Consider the following 10620-nt stretch of genomic DNA (forward strand, 5'->3'; position numbering starts at 1 on the left):
ACATGTCTTCACAGCAGTAGATCCTCCTGGTTCCTCCTCACCTGCAGACGTCAGATCCTCAGAACAAAACCCGTCTGAGCTGCAGACTGAGATTCAGGAGACTGAACCCGTCACAGGTCACATATGAAGCAGTTCTCCAGCTTTTCTACTTTTGCTTCATCTGAGCTGTTAAAGCTCTAAAATTCAGATTTACTCCTTTACTGTGAACATTTATAAAAACAGGTAAACGTTATGAACAACAGATCATTCCTTGTATTATTTGTAATATTGTAATATTTCTTCTCAGCAGTTGTTGAAGGGACAAAACCTCCTTCTCTCAGTGTTGATGGTCCTTCTACATCTGCAGACAGATTCTCTGCTCAAGAGTTTTGGGAGACAAACCCTTTCACAGGTCAGAGAATTAATTATACATCCAGAGGTTTTAGTAGTAATAAATGCAGATTTGTCTTTTTAACTGTGTATTGATGTTTTGATACCAGATTTTATTTCTGAAAGCATTAAAAAATCCACTAGAAGTTCTAGTTTAGACAGTTTTTGTAAAAATCTGACAAACAGTCCTGATATTGAGGTGAATATTGGCTGTTTTAGAAAGTCTTTGCTGATGCCTGGAGTATGATGAGATGTTTGACTGAAACGGCATAACTGATCTCTTTACAGATGCAGACACAGCTCTGACCTTTGACACGTCTGATGTTGAGCGGTGAGTATTTGTGTGTAGCAGCAGGTTACTGCCCCCCCCCCATTCAGGAAAAAAATATTATTTCAAATGAATTATAAATGCATTTAAAATTGACAAAAAAGTGGCCAAAAATATGTTTCAAAATATGTTCATGTAAATGTGTTCATGTAAATGTGTTTCTTGGCCATTGTTGTTTATTTATGAAAATATACTTTATATTGATAGTAATATAATTTAAAGAAGCATTCATAAATGTATTTTGCATTCAGCATAAATGTTGGCTATTGTAAGATTGGAAATTTATTTTCTTGCCTCTGAAATACATTTGAACATATTTTGGCATATGGAGGCTGAAACTGAATATATTTTCAATTAAACAAAATTATTGAGCTTCACTGTTTACAGCATATATTGAGTATGTATTTAAATAATTTGGCCTTTTTTGTCTTATTTGCCCAACCTCCCATGGACAAGCACAATATTAGGAAACATATGTGCGATGTTTTCTTTAGCTTTGTAGAATTGCTGGCCAGTTTAGGAGTCCAGTGGCATGACCTGAGTGAAGATTCACTGAAGGAGCTGGTCAAGTCTTTGGAGGAACAGGAGGAAGCGTCTGAAGAGAAATCAGCTGAGGAGGATGATGCTGATCAAGCTGTACTGGGGTAAAGATGCTTTTGAATGCTCAAAGTCTGGACGCTCATGCTTTATTATGAATTTCTCTGCAAAGCTAGTCTCACATATTTAAGTAGAAATCTTTAGATCAAAAAGCACAAATACAGTCAGCTGTAGTTTGTCTGATGTGTCTGTCCACTAACAACGCTATCTGGTTACAGTCTTCCTAATTTAGGAAACACGTGCTATATGAACTCCGTCATTCAGTGCCTCCTCAGCGTTTCTCCCTTTCGGGAAGATCTTCTCTCCCAGCAGCAGAATCACACAGACAGCGCCACGCTGCTCAGGTACCAGCAGCAATTCAACTAATACATCTCAAATCTTACTATTTAAATTGCATGTCATATTGTAGCTCTCATGACATTCTCGAGTAGAGCAGAATAACCTTTAATTGTGACACTAAAACAGTTCTAATAATATTAATCTGTTTGTTTCCAGAGCGTTAACTGACCTGCACATGAGCCGGATGGACAGCAGTGACTCTGACCTGAAGGGAACACACTTGGCTAAAGTTAAAAGCTACATAGAAAGTCACTTTCCAGTTTTCAAGGGACGCTGTCAGCAGGTGAGGACGCATTAAACCAGGCTTCTTAACTAGATTAATTAGCAAAACTTCCTTACTTATGCTGTTTCACACCTGCTTTTCTGGAGAACCAGACCAGCCATGACAAATCATCCTGATCTTATCAGCGGTGAACAATATAAATGTGGACTGTTATGCAGTCTTGGTAACTGTAAGCTGTTTGATTATGAGCTGGATTTACCTTCTCTATCTCTTCTCAGGATGCACACGAGTTCTTCATGGCTTGTCTGTCCCGTCTAAAAGAGGAAAGCATGAGCTTAAGATCGTCTCATCCCTCATACACCTGCCCCGTGTCCAGTATGGAGTTCAAGCTCAAAAGCGAGCGCACCTGCAACAGGTAATGCCAAGCATCATGTGACATTTAATGTCACCAAAAGTTTGGCCTAAAGATGAATGCATTTGTATGAATTCATGCTCATTCAAAAGAAGACCAACATTGAAACGTTTATGTTCACTGTTATTTTAGCTGTGGCCTCATGAAGAGTTTCACAGAGGAATCAAACTGCCTCTCGCTGGTTATCGGCCCTCATGCGAGTCTCACAGACAGTCTGCAGCAGTACATGAATGTGAGTATCAGCGCTGAAGTCATTATATTATATGAACAGGAGCCTCTCGTGTCTCTAATCAGCTGATGTCTGTGTTTGTTGTCTCAGGCGTCGTTCATTGATTGCGTGTGCAGTCTGTGTGGAGGACCACAGGCCTCTGAGACCCTGAAGTTTCTCTCTCTTCCTCGGTACGACACACTGCTGATCAGCTACTGATCTGGAGAACAGCCAATCATGAGCTGCTCTGTAACGTCTGATCATGTCTCTGCAGGGTCCTGGTCCTTCTGGTGCAGCGCTTTGACTTCACGTCCTCCATGATCAAGCTGAAGAATCGACTGGAGATTCCTGAGGAGCTGACGCTGTCCTGCGTTAAAGGTACGCTGCTGTTTATCAAACAATGGCCAGTTACAGAACAGCCGTCCTGTTCATCATATAACTGAGTGATTACAGTGCTTATTCCTGTATTCACACCATTATATCTGATTGCATTTGAACAGCTGTGCATCTGATTGTGTTTTGATGTCAGTCTCTCTTCACTGATTTTCATATTATAATTGAGTTATTTTTAATAGTGTTTGGTTGCATGTCAGTGTACATTAGGTTTAGATTTGTGCAAAGTGTGTGACATGTTTTGCTGATTATTTACAAATGTAACTACTGCAATCTGGAAGTTATTTTGAAGACCAACCTGGGAAGAGAGACAGAGCTTTTCTCCAACTACTAAGTAATATTTCAGGGCTTGGGGTTTGCAGCCTTCGGAAATTTGTGATTAGTAAAGCTGTAGTGACTGTTAATTAACTCTTTAAGACATCTTCAGGAAGAAATCATTGTTTTATTTTTATTTTTTTCATTTTTTGGTCTATGATCTTCAACAGAGAGAACAAAGCAGCCAGAGTCAGATGAAAACAGCAGAGCAGGCCGATCATTTCTCCAGAGATTATTCAGGAAAAAGAACAGAGTTGCTCCACAGACACCACAGGAAAGAGATAGATGGATGGATGAAATAGATGAGCAGATGAATGGATGGACATATGTATGGATGTATAGATAGGTGATGGATGGATGGAGATTAGATGGATGGATAGATAGATGATAGATGGATGGATGTACGAATGGATGGATGGATGGACATTGGATGGATAGATGATAGATGGATGGATGGATAGATGGATGTACGAATGGATGGATGGATTGATAGATGATAGATGGATGGATGGATAGATGGATGTGCGAATGGATGGATAGATGGATGGATGTACGAATGGATGGATGATGGCTAGATGGAGATTGGATGGATAGATTATAGATGGATGGATGTACGAATGGATAGATGGAGATTGGATGGATAGATGATAGATGGATGGATGGATAGATGGATGTACGAATGGATGGATGGATTGATAGATGATAGATGGATGGATGGATAGATGGATGTGCGAATGGATGGATAGATGATAGATGGATGGATGTACGAATGGATGGATGGATGGCCAGATGGAGATTGGATGGATATATTATAGATGGATGGATGTACGAATGGATGGATTGGATTGGATTGGATTGGATTCAATTTATTGTCATTGCACATGTAGGTACAAGGCAACGAAATGCAATAGAGAAGAAGAAATACAGCATAACATGAGGAAAGAGAGGAGAAAAAAAAGTGTCCTCGCACTGCGTTCTTGGAAGAGAACGCAGCGCGAGAACAGACAAAAAACCTCAGCATAAAGCACAGTCAACACAGGAACATAACTTGCATAGTAATCCTAGTTCAGACGAAACAGCCATCCGGCCAGCCGCCATTCAGCGCAAACCCACGGACCCGTTAACGCCTGACAGGATGAAGCGACGAAGGCGTGGGATGGGGTTAGGGAGGTGTATGAGTGTGTGTATGTGTAAGTTCGTGTGAGTTCGTATGCCTTGAAATCCGTTTCGCCAGCACTCCAAACCAGTCGACTCAGTTCGCAGGTTGTGATGCGACATAGCAATTGCCATGGAAACGTCCTTGGACAGAGCACAAGCGCCCGACAATAACAAGGTGTTTTTGGGAGGAGGGAATGGAAGAAAGAGCGTCTCCCTGCAGTATTCACCGGAGAGTTGATACCAGAGCGGCCTTGCCAAGCCGTTCTGTTGTGGGAAGCCGGAAAGAGATAAGATTGTTTTGTCTTAGTGCGAACAGCTGTCTTCCAGTTTCACAGCTAATTCTCATTGTCCATTCTGATCTCCATGTCCGTCGATTTTTCTATCCAAAGCCGAGAGCTTAGCCGTGATTGAATCCATATTGCGGTTAATCGCCTCAGTCTCCGAGGCGACCGCTCTGCCTACAGCCTCAATCATGACGGGCAGCCGTGAGAGGTTTTGGACAGCCAGTCCCGTCTCCTTAATTTTCTGATAATTTAGGGCAACGCCTAATCCAAATAGCAGAAACCCAGTTATCATTGTTCCGAATAAGAAGATGTCTTCAATGTCCTCCACGGAGAGAGCCGCCAGACACACGATCCGCCATCTCTCCCATGCGTCCATCGTGTAGCCAGCAGCAAACGTCCCAGCGGGACATTCCGGTTCTCCAGATCCCGCTTTCCTAGTCGAGAAGATGGTGTCAATTGCATTTAGAGACCAGTTGATCAGATCCATAATTTCGGTTTTGCAAATAGTGCAGCAAGAGTCTCTTAAGAGGACAGGACAATACAAGAGAGCAAGCAGGGAAGTTCAGGAGGGAGGGAGGGAAGAAAAATGCGACCGCCTTCGAACAGAGCCAAACGAGAAAATGGATGGCTAGATGGAGATTGGATGGATAGATTATAGATGGATGGATGTACGAATGGATAGATGGAGATTGGATGGATAGATGGAGATTGGATGGATAGATGATGGATGGATGGATAGATGGAGATTGGCTGGATAGATGATAGATGGATGGATGTACGAATGGATGGATGGATGGCTAGATGGAGATTGGATGGATAGATGATGGATGGATGGATAGATGGAGATTGGATGGATAGATGATGGATGGATGGATAGATGGAGATTGGATGGATAGATGATGGATGTACAAATGGATAGATGGGGATTAGATGGATGGATAGATAGGGGCCTAGATGATGGATGGATGATGGATGAACAGATATACACATAGATGTAGATATATGGTGGATGGATGATCAGATATATGGATAGATATATAGATGTACAAATAGATATACAGATGGGTGAATAGATGGTGGATGGATAGATAATAAATGGGGATTACCGTGGGTTCACACCGCAGGCGGTGAGAGCGTCAAAGAGGCCAGAAGTCATTCATTTTCAATGTGAGCCGGCGGCGAGCTCAGGCGTGAGTGGCGTGGTGTGTCTTGGGCGGTGAGGGCGGTTGGAGAGTTTAAGTCAGGTCAACTTTATGGTAATGAGATATGATGCATTTGGGCGGCAACCAATCGCAATGTAGAAGTCCTCCGCTTGAGTCCTCCGACCACATTAGTTCCCAAGCATTTTAGCGTTAGAACGCTTGTTTTTCAGCTGGAATGCAATGAATATGCTCAAAACAACACCGATTTGACCAGTTGCATTTAGGCTACACTTCAACCAGGACAGTTTGGAATGTAGGCTGCACACAAATTAATGTTAATGTTAATTAAAGACCTAGGCTTGTAAACGTCTCCTATAAACTGCATGTTGAAATTAGACTAACTTAGCACTTAACCATGAACACAAAAACACACCACACAAATGGCTTTTATTGGTTTATTTCGTTAGCAAACATGTAACTATAATTAAGTTCTTTCCATCGATCAATTTCTTACTTTCACAAATAAAATTTGATGAGGTTAAATTATACCCTACTTGTGGTCAGTCTGCACAAGATCAACCTGCTTGTTTCTTTTGCGGCTCCTTTAAATACAAGACCAAGCGTTCAATCGTCAGAGCGTCAGCGAATCTTTCTACAGCGTCGTTGGCAGGGCGGCCAGAACGAATTTTGATGCTCTCGCCGGTGGTGGTGTTAACGCACAGTTAGATGTACAGAGATGGATGGATAGACAGATAGATGGATGGATGGATAGACTGCATTATCTTATAATCTCCGTGTGTTAAACAGGAAGAAGCTCCAGTCATCAGCTCACAGTACAGACTCTCTTCTGTTGTGTCTCATGTGGGAAGCCATTTGTTTTTTGGTAAGAATGTTCATCCATCTCATTCGTTCATTCACTGATCATGTGATCAGTTCCAGTCGGTCGTGAATGGACGCTGAAGTTTCTCGGTCTCACAGGACACTACATCAGTCAGATCCGTGAGCGCAGGGAGGACGGATGGCTGCGGTGCAGCGACGCATCTGTCAGAAGAAGCAGCTGGAGGGAGGTGTCCGAGGACGCTGGGGCCAACGGATACTTGCTGTTTTATGTCAAGAGGTGTTTCATCCCATAATATTCAGTGTTCAGTCTTCACTTGTATTTGGTCAGCTGCTTTGGGATAAAAACTCTGAACTCCTCCTCACTCTTGTTTCTGCAGCTGAGCAGCGTTTGGTGCTTGACACTGATTTGAAGAAGCAAAGAGCAACAGATGAGGAAGACCCTGTGAGGAAGATCCCGTGAGGAAGACCCCATGTGGAAGATCCCGTGTGGAAGATCCCGTGAGGAAGATCCCACGAAGAAGACCCCGTGAGGAAGATCCCGTGAGGAAGACCCCGCGAGGAAGACCCCGTGAGGAAGACTCCGCGAGGAAGACCCCGTGATGAAGATCCCGTGAGGAAGACCCCGTGAGGAAGATCCCGTCAAGAGGCGGTCTTGAGAAACCCTCATGCTCTGGTTTGTCAGTCGACTGTTTTTGGGGTCAAACTTGCATCTGTTGGTTTGACATGAACGGCACAGATTCTCTCGTCTCATGGCAGCTTTGGGTGCTTGGGATGGGATTTGTTTTTGGACAGTTGGTGGCGTTTCGCCTCTCTTGTCCTTTTGGGGGTTGTTCCAGGGCCATCATCACTAAAGACGTTGAGGGGGACAATAATTCCCCCCCAGTTGTTAGAAATGGCTGAATTGTTCCCCCAGTATTATAAGTTCTTGCAGTGCTCTGCTGAACTCGATTACACAGCGCTCTGTTGCTGTCAGAATGACAAAAAGGTTTAAAAGTGATGTTTTTAGGCTGGTCTGCCCTAGCAGTCTAACAGCACTCGTCACTGTCAAAACCACTGAGATGGCCAATCAAATCAAAGCAGGCGGCGTTTACTGTTCACTGAAGCAGAGCGCGAACTCCAAGCAAAAGTGTCAGTTTTATCACATGTACAATAGAACTAACAAAACATTTGATATTTGACAACTGTTTTACGATAGAAAAAATACTTTTACAATACTTGACTAATATGGCTGTATCATTTATACGATTCATGTAATTAAGAATCCAAATAAGAGTGAACGTATGCAGATTTAAAAATATTATTTGCAATTATTTCAAAATTATTATTTCCATGCTAAATTGGGACCTAGCATTTTCTTCACTGTTCCTGCATTTTCTTCCTGATTCTTTTAAGCTTTATTAAAAAAAGTAAATAATAAATATAATACTTAAATACATTAATACACATTAATACAATTTTAATAAGTAATAAATAAAAATAGGTAATAAGATAATAAAAATAACATAAAAATAATAAGTGAAAAGTATTCAATTAAAAATTATTACATTAAAATAATAATAAGGTATAAATAAAGTAGTAAAAATACAAATAAAATGAAGTAATAAAAATAATACGCCAAAACATTAATAAAGTAATAAACAATAATACATTTATAAAAATCAACGTAATAAATGAAAAACAGAATAATACTTCTTTTTTCGGAGACGTGGTGTGGCTATGGGTAGTGCATTTGCACCTTCCTTTGCAAATCTATAAATTGAAGAAAAATACGTTTACTCAAACCATTCTTTTTCCTCTCATATATTAATTTGGAAGCGATATCTGGGTGATTGTTTTTGCCTTTTTAAGGGTGATGCTGTACAATTGAATTCCTTTTATCAATATTTAAATGACTGTTCTGATATTTTAACATTTACTATGGACTACGATCCTAATAGAATTAGTTTTTTGGACCTATGGATAATTCGGGACAATAACTGTTTATATACGGATCTTTATAAGAAACCTACAGCTCGCAGCACGCTTTTGAGAGCGGACTCTTACCATCCGTTACCCTTAAAGAATAGTCCTCCCTGCAGTCAAATGGTTCGACTAAAAATGATTAGCAGTAGACAGGATGATTTTAATAAGAATCTCACTGATATAAAAACATATTTTTACTATAGAGACTATAAGGCTAATCAAATTCAAGTGAGCGGAAAAAAGAAAAAAGAAGGAAAGTTTCTCTGTTATGTTTATTACCAAATACACTAAACGTTCAGAGCAAATAAAAAAGATTGGCACATTTTGCGATCGGATGCTTGAATCTCTTCATAATTCAGATTATTTAGTGAGATCAGATCGGTCTCCTCCATCTGAAGTAACTCAAAGGACATTAACACCTATTCCAGATCGGTGTGGTTCATGTAATCAATGTAACGACACGTATCCTTGTACATCGTTCAAGGGAATAAGTTGTAAAACCAAAGCGGTCATTTATCTCATAACCTGCCCCTGTGGTAAATCATATTTAGGAGAAACAAGTAGAGAAGTTAAAACGCGCATCGCCGAACATCAGAGTAAGATATGAATTACCCATTGCACTTTACTGACTTTAATCATCCTATTACTTCATTACGTTATATAGGAATCAAGAAAATATCTTCACCGAGGAGAGGTGGTGATTTGGACCAAATACTACTTAAACGGGAGGCTTTCTGGATTCATAATTTGAAAATGTTGACTCCGCGTGGCTTAAATGTTGATTTGGATTTGAGTTGTTTTTTGTAATCTTGATTCTATTTGAGTTTTCTTTTTGAATGTATTAATTTTATTAATTTTTTCTAGATAGTAGTCATTTATATTCTGTCTGTACAGATTAATTTGTTTATATTATTTTCCATGGTCGAGTCTAATTGTCAATGAGTTAATTATTGCATGCTTTGGATCTCACCATTCTCAGCTGTGTATAATTATCTTTGTTATTTATACTGGTCTCCATGTTTGTGAAATTATACCTTGAAAAAGGCTACTAGCCGAAACGTTGGTTAATAAATATGCTTAAGTGAGTGTGCAGTTGTTCTCCTTTAATTGATTTATATTTTTTCCTTCAACTTGCACCTCATAAGGTGTGCGTTTGCCTTTCCTCGCTTGCTCGATTAAGGATTGATCATCTCTACTTGTCATGAAGATATAAGTCAGGTGTCACTTCAGGAATCTGATCATAATGTGCTGGACTACGACTGACTCCACGAGGTAATCTCTCATGAGTGTTAATTCATGCTTTCCTCATCAGTTTCTGATTTTCATGGCTCATATCTGCTAAAGACACAAACATGTGCTCCAGCTCAGGAAACAGACGTTACTCTAACGGTGAACTGTCCAACATATGGTGCTTTATTTTGTTCATAACAATGACTGCATAATCAACCCACAACCTCAAAAAAATAGAAAAAAGTTCTACAGTCAAAGCAAAACGACTTGTTGCTAATCTGGAATTACTTTAACCTATTATTTAAAATGAAAAACGCATGCAAAGAAAATATACTGATGTTTGATTTTGTTTATATTTTTATTTATTAAATATAAAACTCACATTTCAATAACTGCAAAAAAAGTATGAAAAATATATAAATGTAAAAAGCAGTGGACATGTAACAAAAATCTTCATCCAACTTAATGACTTGGCAAAAACACAAGCATTATTTTGTAAAATTACACTTTATTATTGTATACTATCTATTCTATATTTGATTTATTTAGTCATTTAGCAGACGCTTTTATCCAGTGACTTACAAAACCGGACAGCAGAAGCAATCAATTGTAGTATTAAAACAACTAAAACAGATTGTGGTATTTCTAAACCGGTTTGAATGATTAAAATCCTCTCTTCACTTCTAAATCACCCAACAGCAGTTCATTATTGACATTATAATTACCTCTCCGTCGAATAGATGTCAGTAGAAGTTCCTCCTTCCGGTGTCCATCCTAACTCAGCCTAGTTCGGACCACTTGAAGCTGGAAATAAGGTCTT

Source organism: Barbus barbus (genome assembly GCF_936440315.1).
Source record: "Barbus barbus genome assembly, chromosome: 2".
In the NCBI taxonomy this organism is placed as follows: domain Eukaryota; kingdom Metazoa; phylum Chordata; class Actinopteri; order Cypriniformes; family Cyprinidae; genus Barbus; species Barbus barbus.